The following is a 22,253-nucleotide window of genomic DNA, read 5'->3' as shown; positions in this document are numbered from 1 at the left end:
AGTAGGAAATCAAGAAATACCTGGAGTAACAGGCAAATTTGGCTTTGGAGCATGGAATGAAACAGGGCAAAGGCTAATAGAGTTTTGCCAAAAGAACGCACTGGTCATAGCAAACAGCCTCTTCCAAAAACACAAGAGAAGACTCTACACATGGACATTACCAGATGGTCAACACTGAAATCAGATTGATTATATTCTTTGCAGCCAAAGATGGAGAAGCTATATACAGTCAGCAAAAACAGGAATGGAAACTGACTGTGGCTTAGATCACGAACTCCTTATTGTCAAATTCAGACTTAAATTGAAGAAAGTAGGGAAAATCACTAGACCATTCAGGTATGACCTAAATCAAATCCCTTATGATTATACACTGAAGTGAGAAATACATTCAAGGAATTAGATCTGATAGAGTGCATGAAGAACTATGAATGGAAGTTCATCACATTGTACAGGAGGCAGTAATCAAGACAAACCCCAAGAAAAAGAAATGCAAAAAGGTTGTCTGAGGAGATCTTACAAATAGCTATGAAAATAAGAGAAGCAAAAGGCAAAGGAGAAAAGGAAAGATGTACCCATTTGAATGCAGAGTACCAAAGAATAGGAAGGAGAGGTAAGAAAGCCTTCCTCAGTGATCAATGCAAAGAAATAGAGGAAAACAACAGGCTGGGAAAGACTAGAGATCTCTTCAAGATAATTGGAGATACCAAGAGAACATTTCATGCAAAGATGAGCACAATAAAGGACAGAAATGGTATGAACCTAACAGAAGCAGAAGATATTAAGAAGAGGTGGCAAAAATACTCCAAAGAACTGTACAAAATCTTCATGACCCAGATAATCATGATGGTGTGATCACTCACCTAGAGCCAGACATCCTGGAATGTGAAGTCAAGTGGGCCTTAGGAAGCATCACTACGAGCAAAGCTAGTGGAGGTGATAGAATTCCAGTTGAGCTATTTCAAATCCTAAAAGATGACACTGTGAAAATGCTGCACTCAATATGCCAGCAAATGGAAGACTCAGCAGTGGCCACAGGACTGGAAAAGGTCAGTTTTCATTCCAATCCCAAAGAAAGGCAATGCCAAAGAATACTCAAACTATTCCACAGTTGCACTCATCTCATATGCTAGCAAAGTAATGCTTAAAATTCTCCAAGCCAGGCTTCAACAATATGTGAACTGTAAACTTCCAGATGTTCAAGCTGGATTTAGAATAGGCAGAGGAACCAGAGATCAAATTGCCAACATCCACTGGTTCATCAAAAAAGTGAGAGAGTTTCAGAAAATCATCTACTTCTGCTTTATTGACTAGGCCAAAGCCTTTGACTGTGTGGATCATAACAAACTGTGGAAAATTCTGAAAGACATGGGAATACCAGATCACCTGACCTGCACCTTGAGAAATCCGTATGCAGGTTAAGAAGCAACAGTTAAAACTGGACATGGAACAACAGATTGGTTCCCAGAGGCAAGCATCCCTTAATTTCCTGGCTGCAGTCACTATCTGCAGTGATTTTGGAGCCCAAGAAAATAAAATCTATCACTGTTTCCACTTTTCCCCATCTATTTGCCATGAAATGATGGGACCGGATGCCATGATCTTAGTTTTTTGAATGTTGAGTTTTGAGCCAGCTTTTTCACTCTCGTTTTCACCCTCATCAATCTTTGTCAGTTACTTTCCCTCAAGTGAAGGGATTAAAGTCTCTTCCTCTTTGAGATGACTTCTAAACCCTCCAGCTGAGGCAATGCCACTTCATCACAATGCGTTAACGATAGTCTCTAAATGTTCGTAACATGAGAGAAACGAATTCACACTTTCTCTGTCAGCTTCATGCACTTTTAGAGTGAATGCATATTGCCATATTTCACATATAGCTAGTGTTTAACAACAAGCATTTTCATACAACATGACCCCAATGAAGAAACAGTGATATATTTTAATGCAAGGAAATCTGGTTGTGGAGCAACCACTGAAGAAATAGCATAAGCGCATTATGTTTTATAGGTGATTTTAAAGGATTTTCCAAGATTATTTTGACTATAGGTAAAATAGTCATGTAATTTGCCACACAAAACGGAAAGCTTTTGAGTAAGACAGGAAATGAATGAAAATTACACTGAGACAACAGGCGTAAAGGAAGACTGTCCTGGTGAATCAAAATGGAATGTCATCTTAATTGTTATGAGCTAAATTTCAAGGCTCCTCAAATTCTTATTTTGAAATCTTTGCTCCCAGTACCTCAGGGCTTGATTGCATTTGGAGACAGAGGCTTTAGAGAGGTAATTTTACCTTTATTTATTGAGGGTATAGATATGGTTGGCCCTAATCCAGTATGACTGATGCCATTAAAAGAAAAGGAGATTAGGACACAGACACATACATGCACGGGGAAAGACCATGTGAGGACACAGCAAGAAGAGAGTCATCTGCCATTCTAGGAAAGAGATCTCAGGAGAAATCAAATTTGCTGACACTTGACGTCTTGACCTTGATCTTTTCTAGCCTCCAGACTGTGATAAAGTGGCTAAGCCACCCAGTCTGTGGTATTTCGTTATGTCAACGCCACCAACAAGTATATTAACTCTAATGATTTCATTAAATATTGGCCTCATATGCTAGCAAGGTTATGCACAAATTCCTTCAAGACAGGCTTCAACAGGGTGTGTACCAGTAACATCCAGATGTACAAGATGGATGTAGAAAAGGCAGAGGAATCAGAGATCAAATTGCCAACATCTATTGAATCATACAAAAGAACAAGGGAATTAAAAAAAAAAATTACTTCTGCTTCATTGACTATGCCAAAGACTTTGACTCTGTGGATCACAACAAACTGTGGAAAATTCTTAAAGATGTGAGACTGCTAGACCACTGTACCTGTCTCCTAAAACCTGTATGCTGGTCGAGAAGCAACAGTTAGAACTGGACATGGAAGAAAGGACTGGTGCAGACTGGGAAAGGAGTATGTCAAAGCTGTATATTGTCACCCTGATTACTGAACTTATATGCAGAGTACAGCATGCAAAATACCAGCCTCAGTGAAGCACAAGCTGGAATCAAAGATTGCCAGGAGAAATATCAATAACCTCAGATATGCATACCACCATATGATACCACCCTTATGGCAGAAAGTGAGGAGGAACTAAAGAGCCTCCTGATGAAGGTGAAAGAGGAGAGTGAAAAAGCTGGCTTAAAATCCAACATTCAAAAAATGAAGATCATGGCATTCAGTCCCATCATTTCATGGCAAATAGGTGGGGAAACAAAGGAAACAGTGACAGACTCTATTTTCTTGGGCTCCAAAATCTCTGCAAATGGTGACTGCAGCCATGAAATAAAAAGATATTTTCTCCTTGGAAGAAAAGCTATACCTAGACAGCATATTAAAAGTCAGAGACATTACTTTGTCAACAAAGGTTTGTATAGTCAAAGCTATGTTTTTTCCAGTAGCAATGTATGGATGTGAGAGTTGGACCATAAAGTCTGAGGCCAAAGAATTGATGCTTTCGAACTGTGCTGTTGGAGAAGACTCTTGAGAGTCCCTTGAATTGCAAAAAGATCAAACCAGTCAATCTTGAAGTAAATCAACCCTGAATATTCACTGAAAGGACTGATCCTGAAGCTGAAGCTCCAATACTTTGGCCACCTGATGTGAAGAGGACTCATTAGAAAAGACTCCAATGCTGGGAAAGATTGAAGGCAGGAGGAGAAGGGGACGACAGAGGATGAGATGGTTGGATGGCATCACCGAATCAATGGACATGAGTTTCAGCAGACTCTGGGAGATGGTGAAGGACAGGGAATCCTGGCATGCTGCGATACATGGATTCTGAAATAGTCAATCATGACTGAGTGACTGAACAACAACTTTTTTATAAAATAACTTCAAATGGAAAAAAAAAAAGTAACTTTGTATCTGAATAAAGTGTGCCAGCAAAAGTAATACCAGACATGATACCCACTAGGATCATTAAGAAAAGTAACCCCTCCAACTTACATGGTGGTCCACAGCTAAGCCTGTGTGCCACAACTACTGAAACCCAGGCACCTAGAACCCCGTGCTCTGCAATAAGGGATGCCCCCAGATTGCTGCAAGTACAGAAAGCTCAAGCCCAGCAAGAAAGACCCAGCACAGTCAAAATAAAAATATAAGCACATTTTTCTAAAAAAATAAAAGTAACTCCTCATCTCTAAAAATGACCTAACTTCATTTCTTTTTATAACTAAGTAATATTCCACTGCATATACGTACCGTGGCACATCATCGTCTTTATTCATTCATCTATTGATGGACATTTAGGTTTCTTCCATGTCCTGTCTATTGTGAACTGTGCCGAAGTGAGTTGCTCAGTCGTGTCCATCTCTTTGCAAACTCATAGACCATAGCGCACAGGCTCCTCTGTTCCTGGGGGCTCTCCAGGTGAAAATACCAGAATGGGTTGCAATGCCCTCCTCCAGGGGAATCTTCTCAACCCAGGGATCGAACCCAAGTCTCCCGCATTGCAGGCAGATTCTTTACCATCTGAGCTACCAGGGAAGCCTGAACATTGAGGTACATGTGTCTTTTTGAATTATAGCTTTCTCATGATATAGGTCCAGTCATGGGATTTCTGGGTCACATGGTAGTTTTGTTTATAGTTTTTTAAGAAACTGCCATACTGTCCCCATATGTAAAATAGAAAGCTAATAGGAGCCTGTTGTATAGCACAGGGAGCAGCTGGGTGATCACCCAGATGGGGTCGGGGAATGGGGTTGTGGAAGGGAGAGTCAAGAAGCAGGAGATATATGTATACATATTTTGTATTCACTTCATTGAACTGCAGAAACTAACACAATATTGTAAAGAAGCTATATTCCAGTAAAAAAATATAACACTTAAAATCTGGACCACAAAAAGAAAGTAAATCATACCTTTTCATATTCATTCTTTCATTCTCAACCTCATTATTACTGCTACAAAGCATTTCCATAGACATATTTATAATATTTATATCATTGCCAGCTCTTTTATCCAATGATTTTTCTTCAAATATTTCTGTTAAAGTCTACCAGATATTGGCTTCAGTTTTTCAATATGATTTATATATTTTAATTTTCATATCATTAATATCCATCTCAGACTAAAAGAATATTTTATTGTTTTCATATTTATAGCAACTTCCTCTATCTTCAAGGTGAGTTTGACCTTGTTTTGCATTTTTTCCAGTGCACTCATCACTGGACAAGGAAATTATGCCAACTAAATTCAAGAGCAGGCATTTACTATTGGTTCTCTATTTCAAAGTAATATTCATGTATGTGGTACACAAGATCTCTGACATAGCCTAACCACTGAAACCATGATTGTCTGGCTGGATTTTTGTAGCGTGAGGATCACATATTTGGTAAAGGCTATATTTCCATCAGAAAGTGTGTGTGTGTGTGTGTGTGTGTATTTTAAAATATAGTGTATTATATACACCTCTTCTGATAGGAGCCAGTGATTGAGGGTCTTATAGAAAATAAAGACTCTCCACATTTAAAACTGATTGATGATGGTATGTGATGACATTTTTCATTTTGTGGGAAGGCCACATATTAGACAGGTTTCCATTACTGTACAAGCATCAGAACCCTCACTTTCCTTCCATCTTACACTGAGGAATACACTTGTGAATAAGTCAGTTAACTTTTCTTATTTATTTGCTCAACAAATGTTTATTTGTGAATGAATTCTGTGCCAGGCACTGTTTTAAGTGCTGGAAATATAACAGTGAATTATTATATGAAAAGCCATGCTCATGTGGGCTATATTCTGTAAAGACAGGGTAGTGTAAAAGCATATAGATTTTCGGCCTGTATTTCAATCTTGGTCCTTCACTAGTGGGTGTGTTTATCCTAATTATTTGATTTTTCTCAACTCCACATTTCTTATTTGTTGAAATGGAGATGACTGCTACCTTATCAGGTTGTCAAAGGATTGAGTATAATAACCTAAAGTGCCTGGTATATGATGAGCATTGTTCTTTCTGTACTATCTTTAGGCATATCCCTTTAAAGGGTGTATTAAGTTAAATTGTGTCTTTTCCAAAAAAGACGTGTTGAAGTTCTACCCTCTAATACCTCTGAATGTGACTTTATTTGAAGATAGGAATTATTTTTTTGAATTTTTGAATCTCGCAGTTTTAATATCAGTATTAAGTCTGCAACACTGACTAAATTATTTAAGTGGGAAGTATTGTCTGGGCATGATTTTTGACTGTGAAAGATCATGGGAAGATAGGAATTTTATATAAGTAATCAAGTTAAGATGAAGTTATTAGGGTGAGCTTCAGATGGTCAACACCAAAATCAGATTGATTATATTCTTTGCAACCAAAGATGGAGAAGCTATATAGAGTCAGCAAAAACAAGACCGGGAGCTGACTGTGGCTCAGATCATGAACTCCTTATATTGCCAAATTCAGACTTAAATTGAAGAAAGTAGGGAAAACCACTAGACCATTCAGGTATGACCTAAATCAAATTCTTTATGATTATACAGTGGAAGTGAGAAATAGATTTAAGGGACTAAATCTGATAGGTAGAGTGACTGATGAACTATGGACGGAGGTTAATGACATTGTACAGGAGACAGGGATCAAGACCATCCCCATGGAAAAGAAATGCAAAAAAAGCAAAATGGCTGTCTGGGGAGGCCTTACAAATAGCTGTGAAAAGAAGAGAAGCAAAAAGCAAAGGAGAAAAGGAAATATATAAGCATCTGAATGCAGAGTTCCAAAGAATAGCAAGGAGAGATAAGAAAGCCTTCCTCAGCGATCAATGCAAAGAAATAGAGGAAAACAACAGAATGGGAAAGACTAGAGATCTCTTCAAGATAATTGGAGATACCAAGGGAACATTTCATGCAAAATGGGCTCGATAAAGGACAGAAATGGTATGGACCTAACAGAAGCAGAAGATATTAAGAAGAGGTGGCAAGAATACACAGAAGAACTGTACAAAAAAGATCTTCATGAGCAACATAATCACGATGGTGTGATCACTCACCTAGAGCCAGACATCTTGGAATGTGAAGTCAAGTGGGCCTTAGAAAGCATCACTACAAACAAAGCTAGTGGAGGTGATGGAATTCCAGGTGAGGTATTTCAAATGCTGAAAGATGATGCTGTGAAAGTGCTGCACTCAATATGCCAGCAAATTTGGAAAACTCAGCAGTGGCCACAGGACTGGAAAAGGTCAGTTTTCATTCCAATCCCAAAGAAAGGCAATGCCAAAGAATGCTCAAACTACTGCACAATTGCACTCATCTCACATGTTAGTAAAGTAATGCTCAAAATTCTCCAAGCCAGGCTTCAGCAATACGTGAACCATGAACCTCCAGATGTTCAAGCTGGTTTTAGAAAAGGCAGAGGAACCAGAGTTCAAATTGCCAACATCCGCTGGATCATGGAAAAAGCAAGAGAGTTCCAGAAAAACATCTATTTCTGCTTTATTGACTATGCCAAAGCCTTTGACTGTGTGGATCACAATCAACTGCGGAAAATTCTGGAAGAGATGGGAATACCAGACCACCCAACCTGCCTCTTGAGAAACCTATATACAGGTCAGGAAGCAACAGTTAGAACTGGACATGGAACAACAGACTGGTTCCAAATAGGAAAAGGAGTACATCAAGGCTGTATATTGTCACCCTGCTTATTTAACTTCTATGCAGGGTACGTCATGAGAAATGCTGGGCTGGAAGGAGCATAAGCTGGAATCAAGATTGCTGGGAGAAATATCAATAACCTCAGATACGCAGATGACACCACCCTTATGGCAGAAAGTGAAGAGGAACTAAAAAGCCTCTTGATAAAAGTGAAAGAGGAGAGTGACAAAGTTGGCTTAAAGCTCAACATTCAGAAAACGAAGATCATGGCATCTGGTCCCATCACTTCATGGGAAATAGATGGGGAAACAGTGGAAACAGTGTCAGACTTTTTTTGGGGGGGGCTCCAAAATCACTGCAGATGGTGATGGTAGCCATGAAATTAAAAGACGTTTACTCCTTGGAAGGAAAGCTATGACCAACCTAGATAGCATATTCAAAAGCAGAGACATTACTTTGCCAACAAAGGTCCGTCTAGTCAAGGCTATGGTTTTTCCAGTAGTCATGTATGGATGTGAGAGTTGGACTGTGAGGAAAGCTGAGCGAGGAAGAATTGATGCTTTTGAACTGTGGTGCTGGAGAAGGCTCTTGAGAGTCCCTTGGACTGCAAGGAGATCCAACCAGTCCATTCTAAAGGAGATCAGTCCTGGGTGTTCTTTGGAAGGAATGATGCTAAAGATGAACCTCCAGTATTTCGGCCATCTCATGCGAAGAGCTGACTCATTGGAGAAGACTGATACTGGGAGGGATTGGGGGCAGGAGGAGAAGGGGACGACAGAGGATGAGATGGCTGGATGGCATCACCTACTCGATGGAGGTGAGCTTCAGTGAACTCCAGGAGTTGGTGATCGACAGGGAGGCCTGGCGTGCTGCAGTTCCTGGGGTCGCAAAGAGTTGGACACGAGTGAGCAACTGAACTGAACTGAACTGAACTTAATCCATTATGACTGGGGTGTGTGTATTCAGATGTGTTATGTGTGTGTGCTCAGTCATGTCCAACTGTTTATGATTCCATTGACTGTAGCCCGTCAGGCATCTCTGTCCATGGATTTTCCAGGCAAGAACTGGAGTGGGTTGCCTTTACCTTTTCCAGGTGATCTTCCCAACCCAGGGATGGAATCCACATCTGCATTAAGAGGCATATTCTTTACCACTAGCACCACCTGGGAAGCCCATTATGGCCAGGGTCTTTATAAAAAGGGGAAATTTGGACACAGAGACACATATAGGGAGAATCACATGTGAAGAAAAACCAAAGAATCGGTGTGATGCTTCTATAAAGCTAGTACAGTTCTATATTGCCAGTAAACTACCAGCCAAGGAAGAGGCATGGAACAGATTTTCCCTCACAGCCCCCCAAGGAGCCAACCCTGCTGACACTGATCTCAGACTTCCAGCCCCCAGAGCTGTGAGACAATACATTTCTGTTTAAAGACTCCATGGTATGGTACTTTGTTAAGCAGCAATGCAAATTAACATAAATTGCTTTGCCTTTAGGTGTGAGTTCAAAAAGCACTTTTTATTCTATTTTCTTAAAGATAATAGATAATGTGATAATGTGATAATCTTAATCACTACAAATAAGGTGAACACACTACAGATAAGGTGAACAAATTGAAGGTCAGAGAAGGCATGCTGTTGTGTATGTACGCTCAGTCGCTTCAGTCATGTCCGACTCCTTGAGACCCTATGGACTGTAGCCGACCAGGCTCCTCAGTCCAGGGGATTCTCCAGGCAAGAATACTGGAGTGGGTTTCCTTGCCTTCCTTCAGGAAATCTTCCCAGTCTCAGGGATTGAACCCATGTCTCTTACACCTTCCGCTTTGGCAGGCAGATTCTTTACCACCAGTGCCACCTGGGAAGCCCCCAGAAAGGGCATAAGTATTTATAAACTTTTCAGGAGAATTATTATTCTGCAAGCACTGTGCCCTGGCTCTCTCTTCAGATAATAAATAAATCAGGAAAGCATATAAAATACCACTGTAAACATTCAAGAACCTTTAAAGTGTCCATTGTGTTGAAGGAAATTGACCTGTGAAACATCTGCACAGACTGTTTCCAGTGATATAAATTTATTCTTGTGATTTTTAACAACATCATTAGCTCATGACACACACATATATAGCCAAACTATGAAATAGTGTTCTTGGCAATCAAACTGGTCCTAGGGTTCAAACATTTCCTGAAGGATACCATGATGAAATCAGATGAGTGAATCACTTCTGTTTTATGCAATTTACTTTAGATGAAGGGATAAAAGTTGGAAAATTGGTCATTCTTCTACTAGTCACCAACACTGGGTTATCAAGAAAATAAAGACAATGAGATTTTATTCTGCAAAAAAGGCTCAGATTTAATTCATAACCTAATTTATACAGGAACACGAATTTGCAAATAGTTTGCATTATAGATTCATTCACTCATTCAACCATCTCAACCATTCAACTATCAACCACTCATTTAAAAATATTTATTTAGCCCTACTCTGGTAACCTCTGTCTCAAAATGTAAACTGATATTTCTTCAGAATTAATTTTTTAAGGAGTTTGATTCAATGAGCATTTTGTTGATACATACCATATCAGTCCTATCAAGGGTACAGGTAAGATTCCTGCTCTGAGGAATTTAGAAGGATGAATAACACCATGGCAGGTGCACACACACACACACACACACACACACCTACAAGGTGTTTGGGTTTGGGGAGGAGGATCAGGAAAAACACTACAAGTAGGTGGTATGTAAGCTGAGCTTTGAGGATCCCATAAAATTCCAGGTAAACTGAGAAGGAAAGGCACTGCAGAGGAAGAAAACAGTAACAGAGGCAGGGGAGCACAGGGATGCTGAAAAAATTGTCTCCTGGCTCAGAGAAGCAATACAGAGTCAAAAGCAGAGAGGCTATATTTAAGCCTTGAAATACAAAGCCTTGAAAGCCATTCTAATAAGTTTGGCTTTTATGAGGAAGGCAATAACATAATTTGACCTCTGTTTTAAGATGAGAAGTCTAGACTTGTAAAACCTAGATATTTATGGCAGGTAAACCAGTTAGGAGGCTGTGGTGGTCCTTTAGGTCACAGAGGTCCCCATCCTTTTTGGCACCAGGGACTGGTTTCAAGGAAGACAAGTTTTCCATGGACCAGTGTGGTGGCGATGGCTTTGGAATGATTCAAGCATATTGCATTACTGTGACATTATTTCTATTAACACATCAGCTCTACCTTAGATTATCAGGCATTACGTCCTGGAGGTTGTTTGGCACCAGGGACTGGTTTCAAGGAAGACAAGTTTTCCATGGACCAGTGTGGTGGCGATGGCTTTGGAATGATTCAAGCATATTGCATTACTGTGACATTATTTCTATTAACATATCAGCTCTACCTTAGATTATCAGGCATTACGTCCCGGAGGTTGGGCAAACCTGTTTTGTGTGCTTAGTTGCTCAGTCCTGTCTGACTCTTTGCGACCCCACGTACTGTAGCCCACCAGGTTCCTCTGTCCATGCAATTCAGGCAAGAATATTGGAGTGCGTAATCATTCCCTTCTCCAGGGCATCTTCCTGACCCAGGGGTCAAACCCGGATCTCCTGCACTGCAGGCAGATTCTTTACCATCTGAGCTTCCAGGGAAGGAGGCTTGATGTAAATGGATGAAACAAGAGAGTCACTGAAATTCAGGTAGGATATAGCAAAGTATGGATGTATCTTTTTAAAATACATTTCTGAATATTAAATTTCATAATTAATGAAGCTGACATTATATCATATTTGTAAATACCAGTTAAACATTTAGTTATTTATATTTTGCAATTATCTTGTTTTCTGCAGCAAAAATATTGTTTCAGATTTCAAGTTTCAAATATCTTAAGTTTTTGAAAAGTTCTTCAGTCCAAGGCCTGTGATTATGTTTACTGAATAAAATAGCCTGGGTACTTCTACACTTGATGAAACCCAGATGCCATAAAGAAAATTACTGATAAATATGATTATATAGAAACATAAAACTGATAGATTTGAACACATAAAAATTTAAAACAGCTATAATACACACACAAAAATACTCTATACAAAAGTAAACCGTAAACTGGGAAACATACTCACCTACCTAGCACAGATAAGAGCTAGCATTCTTAATATTTAAAACAAACAAAAGAGTTAATAAATCAATCCAAAAGAGCACAGGCAAAAGAATTAGAAGAATCAAATATGTTGCCTATGTTTCTAGTCTGGGACAACACATACATGTTGGTGATATTATTTCTAAAATAAGGAACCAGAAGAAGGAAGAGCAGGAGTTTTTGGAGGGGAACAAGAACAGAAAACTATAGAAGGGTAGAAATAATATTTGTTTGGGAGATGATAAATATGTGGTGCTGGGATTATCTATACTGATAAGGTCACCAGGGAAGTAAAATTGGAATCTGAAAAAAAACATGCCATACACATTCCTATCTTCATTTTTACTGTATTATGTGACTTTTTGAAGACATATATTTTGGGTTTGATATTTTTAGCAATTTTTCTGGATACTCTGTTAAATATATTTATACCACAGGACTACCCAAAAAGCCTAAGGTAGTCTCCATTACCATGCTGGAGAAATATGTTTGAAAGAGACATACAGATTATTGAAAATTCCTAATTGTGTCCTTACCAGTAAACACATTTATGTTGCTGTGAAATAAGCCACTGAACAGAACTGAAGAGGCAAAAATTGTTAACGTCTGCTATTAAATTTCCACTTGTATTTTTTACTACAATTTATATTCATCCACTTTGTTTTTGTTGTTATTATTGATCACTGAGCATGTTTTATTAATTACTGTTTTACATAATCTGTACTGGGGTTTCCTCTCCCTATAAACAGGCTTTTATCCTTCCACATAGCTCTTTTAAAAGCACCGTTATCAAGTCTGCTTATAATGACTGTCCTTTGCCACACCTGCCTTATCTCTTCACCAAACTTTCGATAAACTACTGCAGAGAGCCTGCATCAGAATTACCTGGAGGGCTTGTTAGAACACATACTGCAAGGTGCCACCCCCACAGGAGTGATTGGTAGTTTGGGAGCAATCGAGGCTGGGAATCTAAATTTCCTAACAGGTTCCCAGGTGATGCTGATACTGCTGATCTAGGACCTCACTTTGAAACTCAGGGCTCTACCAGAGTGCTGTGTGTCTCGTGCCTCGAACCGATTGCATATGTTCACAGCTAGAGGCACTTAACTCACATGTGTTGATTTTGCGCCCTGTAAGTAGGCAGGAATACAGGCCTTTCATTGGTTCACGGTCCGTATGTGTCACGTGACGTAAACGTAACAGAGCAATTTGGTGTGGGTAGCAGAGCTGAGCCTTTGCTGAGTTTTCCAACTCCCAATACATCCTGCTTTCCTAGATTCCTTGCGGGACGTGCTATTTCCTGTGGAACCAGGACACGGACTTCCCTTGCTAAGGTTCCTTCTGGAAGCTGAAGATGAGCAGGTAAGTTCACTTCCCATATCTAGGAATCTGCTTGGTTGCCGTCTGGACATTTGTGACAGAGTTGGTTTTCCTGCGCTGACTTCTTTCGTTGCCCCTTGTTAAGGACCTTGAAGTTTGCCTTTTTGTGCAGGTGAGTCTAATGTCCTGGGCCTGGCATTCCCCAGACTGACTTCAAGCACCCCAGGTTACCTTCTCTGCTTTTCAAACATGGATTATTTATTCAGTTGAACAATGTTGTTGCTATTTCTATGACTGCTGCCCATTTGTTCCCTCTCTTGATTTCTGTATGAGTTTCCAGACCCCTCAACCCCCAGCTCTGTCTCCCACATGCTCTGAGACTCAGAGTGAGCATTCTGTTTTGGTCTTTTTCCTCCGTGAATGATTGTTTTTTTCTGGTAAAATCGTGCACCTTGGCTGGAAGGTTCTAATGCCACCTACACGCATGATTTAGATCTAAGTAAGTCAACTATATCATTTTTCCGTTTTGAACCTGGGTCAACATGGTCTGTGGGCTTGCTAGGCAAAGTGTAGTCTGAGGATCAGGCTTTCAGGCTGTTAGGGAAGCTTGTTAGAAATGCAGAGCCTCGTGCCCCACTTCCTATGTGTTGAGTTAGAATCCAAGGTGTAACAAGAGCCCCAGGTGATTGTCATGCGCATTGAAAAGAACTGATTTATAGGATGAACTCCTCCTACCTGTGACTAATTGTGACTCTCAGCATTACCAATCACTATATTTTCCGACTTGGTCACGCCACAGATGTAAGTTTACAAAACCATGCTCGGTGAGTTTCCCACTGACAGTGTGAACTACCACCAATAACCTATGATTCTGCAGAAATCCAAAATGTCTCTGTGTACATCTCACACTTGTTGTTTCTTGGTGTATCTTTTGCACAAGGCCTTTTCAACTATGTCAGTAAATTCCTTCATGCTTTTGGCCATGATTTGATGTGGGTGTGGATGACAGGCAGCCCAAGGGTCCCGGATGCTTGAGTACCACTCCAGTTCAACAATACATTTTAGGTTCTTAATGTAATGCTGGCCCACAGTAGGTGACCATCCAGACCTCTCTCATCAGCATTTATTATGAAGAAGGTGTTGAAAATAGATCAGGCTGGGTGGACTTAGGTTGTGGTGTTCACCAGAGCTTCTGTGGTGGGTGAGGCCAGCAGTGCTGGGGCTGTCGGGTAAGTCTGGTTCAGGTACCTATGAAGTCAGTGCTTCTGCTCTGGGTGCTGATGTGCATGTGGTCTTGTGTGTGTCCTCCAAGAGTAGAATCTCGATTGCCCCATCCTATGGAGTTCCTGAAGTCAAGCCCTGCTGGTCTTCAAAACCAAATACTCTGGGGAATTCTCCTCCTGAGGCCAGACTCCTAGGCTGGGGAGCTTAACATGGGAATCAGAGCTCTCTCACCCTGTGGGAGAACTTCTGCAATATAATTGGTCTCCAGTTTGTGGGTCACCCAACTGTTTGGTATGGGAATTTATTATATAAGTGCGTCTCTCCTACTGTTTTGTTGTGGTTTGTGCCTTTACACACACACTTTTTTGCTAGGTATCTGTGTGTGTGTGTATAAAATCGATGGTTGTTCAGCAGTTGTGATTTTCCTGTGCTCATGAGAGGAGGTAAGTTCAAAATCCTTCTACTCTGCCATTTAGTCCCTTCTCTTTTTTCAGAATTTAGAATTAAAATATATCTAATCTTTACAGTTGGTGGACACAATCATATTTATTTCACTTTACTACAAAATATAAGCAATAAAATGATTTTGATTAATTACTCTATATCCTGAGTATATTCAGAAATTAGAACAGTTTCATAATAAGTTTGTTTATGTCTCACCTGGTTTCAAAAAGGGATGTGAAAAGGCTTATCTAGCCAAGGAAAAGTCATTTGAAGCTTTAAAAGAATATTGACTTTGGCATTTGTTTTCTTGAGGCCTTCTTTTTGAAGAATTGACATGCTATGAAGAAAATTTTGTTAGTTTTTTGTTTGTGTGGTTTTTTTTTTGTCCAGAAAATATTCCTAGTCAGTGCATAATTACCTTTCAAAAGTACAAGAATACATTGTAAACTAATGGATTTCCTTAACAATGAACCCTCTCTATGTACTTTGTTGTGTTTTCCATCACAGCCTTTAAGAAAAAGAAGATAGCTATTTCTAAAAATTCCTCACAGTATAAACCCCATTTCCTTTCTATGTTAAAAATATAGTCAAAATAATATTGTTAATCATATAAATATACATGAAGCAGTCTAAAAATGAATCCGAATTTTTGAATTGAATTTATGAGTCTCTGCCTATAAGGTTTTGGTTAATAAAAAAAAAAAAGAAAGGCAATTATCCTCACATTCTGTCAAGTCGAGGGCCAAGTTTCAGTATTCTCCAGGATCAGTCTCAAGTTTCAGGTCCATAAATCTTTTAAATTTTGCTTTAAATCAGCATCCGTTGCTGGATCTTGGCAGCCCAGAGGTGGAAACTGGCTCAAAGGTATGTTTTTCTTGGCTATCACACCTTTCTTCTTCATCCTCCTCCTCATCTTACTTGCTTTAGGGAGATGTATACTCTGCAGTTCACACTTACTAAATTACTTATTTCCATGTTTCTCCTGGATACTTTGGACAGGAAGAAGGGAAAGCTTAATGTTGAAGTCAAAGACGCTTGGGTCAGATGTCGTAGTTTGCAACCTTCCTCCAGTACTGGTTAACTGTTTCACTCACTTTTGAATGCTCCAGTTTCTCCATCTATAAAATTAGTATAATAGTCCTGGCTTCAGTTGCATATAGGTAGGACTGGGTGCAGTGCTCCTTACAAATGCCTCAAACATTATCTGGCATGTAAAGATGCTCAAGAAGTGTTAGCCATTATTCTTATCTGCTCCCTGAAATTTGCATCTATAAACCATCCTACAGAGGACTTTACCCAGAGAGGGCCAATAAGACAGTTAATATTAGAAAATGTTAACTCTTTTTATGGTCTGGCTCCTAAAAAGATTTGAGTTGTAATTGCACCAAAGTTTACTTTATCAAAAGAACTAAGTACAGCTTTTAAAGTGGCTGTGACCTCAAACACTGAAGTCTCTCGAATTGTGTTATTCTACTTCTCTTTCCTTTTGTCCCACTTGTAAGTGATTCATGTTCTAAAAATCACAAAAGTATTAAAGAATGAACTATATTAATAAGTAAAATGTATAAGAAAGTATAAGAAATAATTCTTGTATATGTTATTTACCCTCACCTACTTTATTGTAATGGATAATAGTAATAATAGCAAGCATTTATTGAGCTAAAGTGCTAAACACTATATGTGTGTGTGTGTGAAATCTCACTGAATCTTCTCAGTTGCTCTTTGATTCTTTGACATTTGTTCTCTTTCCTTTTTAATCTGCTTTTTGAAAATTAAATAGAGACTAAGAGAAGCAACTTGCTCAAGACCACACAGTACTTGGTGAGAACTTGCTTACTAGCTAGTGAGTGGTGAAGCCCTTGTTTTGATGCTTGTCCATCTGATTCCATGTTTTCTCCTCTTATACTCATGTTTCCAGTCCCTCTGATCCTTGGGTGTTGCACTCTGAAGACTGTCCCATCCCTGCAGCCCTCCCTAATCCATTTACTACCCAGTTGGATACACTCAAGTTGTAGCTCTGAGCCCTCTCCTGAGCATTATGTCAGGCTTGCTTTCTGGTCCAAAGTCCCCACCACTGTGAATAAAAACAGTGCTTCTCAAGCCTTGCCCTAGCCATGGGGGCCTGACTTTTCAGGATAAATGTATCTACAGTGAACCAGGAGTGTTTGTCACCCTGCTTTTATCACCAACAGCACTAGCATTAGGAAATTCACCAGGTGCCTACATTTTTCATCTGTAAAATAAAAATCCACATTATGCTTACAAGTTATATAGCTCTTCTGGAAATGAGAAAATTGAACTTTTCAAATTCTTGGTTGCAAGCTGTGCTGTAAAACATCATTACTGATTTTTTGATAGGTACTTTCTGGTCTTTGCAATTCAAAGGTGATGGTTTTGACTGTCATCACTCTCCATGTGAACAGCAGGCGCACAGAGGGACCAAAGTTTGAGGTAGCCCTGTCTCTCACCTGAGGGCTGAGGTAAAATGTTTTCTTTGGGAGCAGAAGTGCATAATTAGGAATTGTCTCCATTCTGTCTTCATATTATTTAGGAACCTGTAAGGATATAGTGACAGAGACCCTAAATGCTGTTACACTGGTTTCCCAAATCAGAAAGTACTCATGGCTCAAAGTACTCTCCTGTTGGCCACCATTTTGAGACCAGAGACTAGATACCTGATGAGATGTGAGTGGTTTTGGTTGTGGTGGCTGGGAGGATGAGGTGGGGCTAGGTTTGCATGGCAGGAGTTACTCATCTTTAGACCAAAAAAATGTGACCCCCATTAGACTTCTATGTCTTGATGATGCTTCTTTTGCAATTCTCATTGTTAACATTAATTTAAATAACATTATAAGTATTATACCCTTAATTGGACTTTTGCCTCCAAACACGTTACATCCATAGTTACTTATACATGAAATTTTTTTTTATGTATTCATTTTTCTACCTATCAATGCATTCAACCTTATGTTATTAAATAGACATTTATCTAGAGCCTGTTAAGTGCTAGGTGCTGGGAGATTAAAGCCGCATGGTTTCTGTCAAAAGATATATATTACTAATTCATGAAAGGCAGAATACTATTATATAATGTGATGAGAGTTATAACAGTGATGGGTAGAAATTGTTCTGAGAAAAACCATTTGGACAGAGTACTCATGTGTGTGTGTTAGTCACTCAGTCGTGTTCAACTCTCTGTGACGCCATGGTCTGTAGCTTTCCAGGCTTCCCTGTCCATGGAATTCTCTAGGTAAGAATACTGAAGCGGGTAGCCATTCCCTTCTCCAGGGGATCTTCCTGACCCAGGGATCGAACCTGGGTCTCCTGCACTACAAGCAGATTCTTTACTGTCTGACCCACCAGGGAAGCACTTTCACTCATATATAGGAACCATCAATAACATGTGTTGGCTTCAACAACATATAATCCACAGGTTGTAGATGGAAGGATTTTAAGATAGTACCTATTATAAACTTAATTTTCACAATATAACATGTATTTTATATGATAGGAATGAATGAATACATGAATAACAAGCAAATGCATCCATGTTATGGGAAAGGAAGATACCAGAGAAAACTAAAGAGAATCTCAATAATTGTATAAGCAAGTAGATTGTGAAGTGTGAAGGGACACTAACCAAATTAACTGCAATAAAAAATAACGAGGGAGGGGACATGTGTATCAGTTCAGTCAGTTCAGTCAGTCGTGTCTGACTCTTTGCAACCCCATGAATCACAGCACGCCAGGCCTCCCTGTCCCTCACCAACTCCCGGAGTTCACTCAAACTCATGTCCATCGAGTTGGTGATGCCATCCAGCCATCTCATCCTCTGTCGTCCTCTTCTCCTCCTGCCCCCAATCCCTCCCAGCATCAGGGTCTTTTCCAATGAGTCAACTCTTTGCATGAGGTGGCCAAAGTACTGGACTTTCAGCTTTAGCATCAGTCCTTCCAAAGAACACCCAGGACTGATCTCCTTTAGAATGGACTGGTTGGATCTCCTTGCAGTCCAAGGGACTCTCAAGAGTCTTCTCCAACACCACAGTTCAAAAGCATCAATTCTTTGGCACTCAGCTCTCTCCACAGTCCAACTCTCACATCCATACATGACCACTGGAAAAACCATAGCCTTGACTAGACAGACCTTTCTTGGTAAAGTAATGTCTCTGCTTTTGAATATGCTATCTAGGTTGGTCTTAACTTTCCTTCCAAGGAGTAAGTGTCTTAATTTCATGGCTGCAGTCACCATCTGCAGTGATTTTGGAGCCCCCCCAAAAAGTTTGACACTGTTTCCACTGTTTCACCATCTATTTCCCGTGAAGTGATGGGACCGGATGCCATGATCTTCATTTTCTGAATGTTGAGCTTTAAGCCAACTTTTTAACTCTCCTCTCTTACTTTCTTCAAGAGCCTTTTTAGTTCCTCTTCACTTTCTGCCATAATTTGATATATGGCAAAAACCAACATGATACTGTAAAGTAATTATCCTTCGATACAAATAAATTTTTAAAAGTTTTTGTTGAATTAAATAACATTAGACAATGAGAATCATATAAATTAAAGGTGGATGATTTTATAGTATGAAGAGTGCTATTGGTCAGGGGCATTTATCTTGGGAGGTGGGAAAAATGTATGTGTTGGACTTTGAGGGTGTGAAGCTTTTGCAAAGGACCAAGTCAGGAAAGGACATTGTGAGTGGATGTAAGATAGCACAGCAAAGGAAGATGGTGGGTAATTAATTATACACTGAATTTGGCAGAAGTGCCAGGATGAAGGGAGCTGGAAGGTAGTTTGTACCAAAGGAGAAAGGACTGTTCTCCCAAGGGTTTGGACTTTATGGTGAGTAACAGGAGAAAGTTCAAGTGCTTGGGGCCAAGAACCATCATGACTCTCTCTAAAGTTCAAATACACCAATAAATACTATGTTTATTTTCCACATTATATTGAGAAAAATTAAACCCTTTCCTCAAGCAGTTGTATTTTCTCAATCATATTTAGGTTTGACTGATTTGAAACGATCTGCAATTTGTTTCTTACTCTATTTTGTTCTTTCACCCAACAGCTATTTATTCTGTTTTTGTTGGTGTTATTAACCTTGGCAGTGAACATTTATCTAAAACACCTTCAGAATATAAATTACTCAGATTAGCAATAATTTGAAGCCTGGAGATCTGGATAATGTATTTGTGTTCATTAAGGAAATACTCATACCTCAGTTTTAACTAGCTCATATCCATCATACTCAAGAAGACCCACATTCTGAAATATCTGAAATTACAGATGTTAATTTTTATGCAGATTATCCTGTTATTTTTCTCATGTTGACCATTCTGCCCGAGCCTAGCCTCAGTGATTGGTGTAAAATACCTAACTATATTCGTGTTCTCAAAGGTTGCTTGACCATTCTATCATGAATAGACAGTCCTTTGATATAAGCAATAAATTTGAGGCTTAGGAATTAAATTTTCCACACATAGCAAGAGAAATGTAGTCACCATCTCTCTCAATGCTTAAATGCACCTTCAAAGTACAAGGTTTAAATGTGTTGGTGAATACTTTATGCTCAGCCAGCTAACGCAGAGGTGACAAGGAAGGAACATGGTCTGGCAAAGAGTCACCCCTTTCTCAACGTGTTAAAGCACTCCAGCTCACAACTGGCAGGGGATGCTACATTACAATGCAATTATCATGAATCCTTCCATATTTCAGCCATTCATGCAACTGTGTCTACCTCATATGGAAATCTCCCTTGTAGCCTTGTCTTTAGAAGAGAAAGCAAAGCCAGAGGGAAAACAAGGAACTCCTTGAGGTTTGAGAGCTCAAGCTTCTGAGAGTCATGGCCAGGGCACTACAATGAGAGAGAGTTTATAAGTACGTGGGCTGGGTAGCTCAAGAAAAGTGATGTAAGGTATGTTACATAGCTAGCCCTTGAACTACAAAAGATTGATTTTATCATGAGGTTGAGGAAAATCCCACTTTTGCTCTCCAGTACATAAGCCTTAACTCTAGAGGTGAGGAGGGGAAAAGATCAGTCCCAATTCCACTGTCCCTGGTATTTACCCGAGGGTGGGGGAATGAGAATTAGAGAGAGGGGAGAGATGGTTACAGTTGACTCTATCTCAATCATTTCTCAGATAAAACACACATACAAATATTCAGTCTTACTTTGGCTGAGTGACCCTAAAGTGGACTGGGGAAGGGGATTCATCACCTGGCTTTTTATACCAATTTTATCCTCCTGGTACCTTGTATACCCACTCTATCCTACCTTGTTTTGTTTTAACTACATCATTTAATTATCTGCCTATATCTGTTTTATTCTTTTTGTCAGGGTCTTAGCCAAGCATTGTTCTGTATACTAGAAACCTCATAAAATCGGACATATTTCTTGCCCTTTCAAAAGAGCTCAAAAGAAAGTAGTAACGAAAGATGGTGATACTCAAAGTCAAGGCTGGGCCAGGATATTCATTTCTAGAAAAGTCAGGCATTTTATATTCAGAAGCATTTTATAACTTGCAGAGTATTTACCATTACTAAAAGGTTGTCATGAAAACATCCCCCAACCAGGGCCAGCTGTATGAGAAACTAGACACATCATGAAAATACTGGGCTCCAGAAAGAGCTTGCAGTACTGGAAACACACCTCTGTAGGAATTCATTTCAAAAGAAGACGCAGAGCTACATTTTACCTGTCAGGAAAATTTTAAGTCTACATATGCAAAGTCAAGGCTGTTAGCCGCCTGTAAACACCGAGTCTACTGGGAACATTCACAATCCTGACATCTTTCCATGTCTGCTGCATTTGATCTGAGATAGCAAAAATGCCAGCAAGTCCCCAAAGACTCCATATATAAGCAGGCTTGTAGCTATTGTTTGTAATTGGCAGAGATCTGAAATCAAAACATTTTTAACCCTAAACACCTCCTCCGGGGCTGAGATAAAATGCCATTTCAAACTGGTCAGCCTGGGTGTTGTAAAGAAGGCCAGATTTGAATTCAGAAAGATGTGAGTTTGAATCCAGGCTCCTTTACTGCCAGTATGAGAATGTGTAAGGCCCACTTTGATTGGGGTAGCGGTACCTGCTGAGCTTAGGGTGATGAATGGAAACAGTATATAAGAGAGTATTATTAGAATAACTAGAATTTTAGAAGTTTTCAGTAAAGAAAAAACATGGTGAATTACAGTAGCAGTGGTCTGACTAAACAATACAAAAGAATAAAGCTCATATTTGTGGTTAAAGCTGCTTCTCCTAGTGATATCTAAAATTATTTGTAATTAAATAAAGCATGTCTAATATACATGCATTAACGAAATGTATCCAAAGGAAGATTAGGCAAAATATATAATAAGACACATACTGTACGCCAGGACCTGTTCTAAATAATTTACATGTATTAACCATTTTTATTAAGTCTAATTATTATTTTCATAAGACACATACTATAAGCCAGGATCTGGCCTAAATAATTTACATATGTTAATTCAACCATTTTTACTAAGTCCATTATTATTTAAATATTAT

General features: G+C 39.4%; 1 protein-coding gene and 1 long non-coding RNA gene across 44 annotated transcripts in view; one reads left to right on the top strand and one right to left on the bottom strand.

Annotated features, from left to right (window-relative positions):
- KCNIP4 (potassium voltage-gated channel interacting protein 4) overlaps window positions 1-22,253 on the bottom strand; it is a 1,317,771-nt gene that overhangs the window by 636,287 nt on the left and 659,231 nt on the right. The window lies entirely within an intron of this gene.
- Window positions 12,722-22,253, top strand: part of LOC147370906 (uncharacterized) — an 89,455-nt gene continuing 79,923 nt past the window's right edge. For 23 of the 42 annotated variants that reach the window (XR_015165598.1, XR_015165594.1, XR_015165589.1 and 20 more), the window contains exons 1-3: window positions 12,928-13,105; window positions 14,660-14,730; window positions 15,548-15,595. This is a non-coding gene — a long non-coding RNA (uncharacterized LOC147370906). Of the gene's footprint in view, window positions 13,106-13,437; window positions 13,888-14,659; window positions 14,731-15,547; window positions 15,596-16,511; window positions 16,553-17,089; window positions 17,212-17,282; window positions 17,417-22,253 lie in introns of those variants that run through there. The other 19 variants (XR_015165601.1, XR_015165590.1, XR_015165576.1 and 16 more) reach the window with 18 other exon arrangements.

Source organism: Bos grunniens, chromosome 6, assembly GCF_055505025.1.
Source record: "Bos grunniens cultivar Pamir isolate PY7600 chromosome 6, Bosgru_T2T1.0, whole genome shotgun sequence".
Lineage (NCBI taxonomy): Eukaryota > Metazoa > Chordata > Mammalia > Artiodactyla > Bovidae > Bos > Bos grunniens.
Note: the sequence above shows the minus strand (reverse complement) of the source record. Positions and strands in the feature narration are given on the sequence as shown.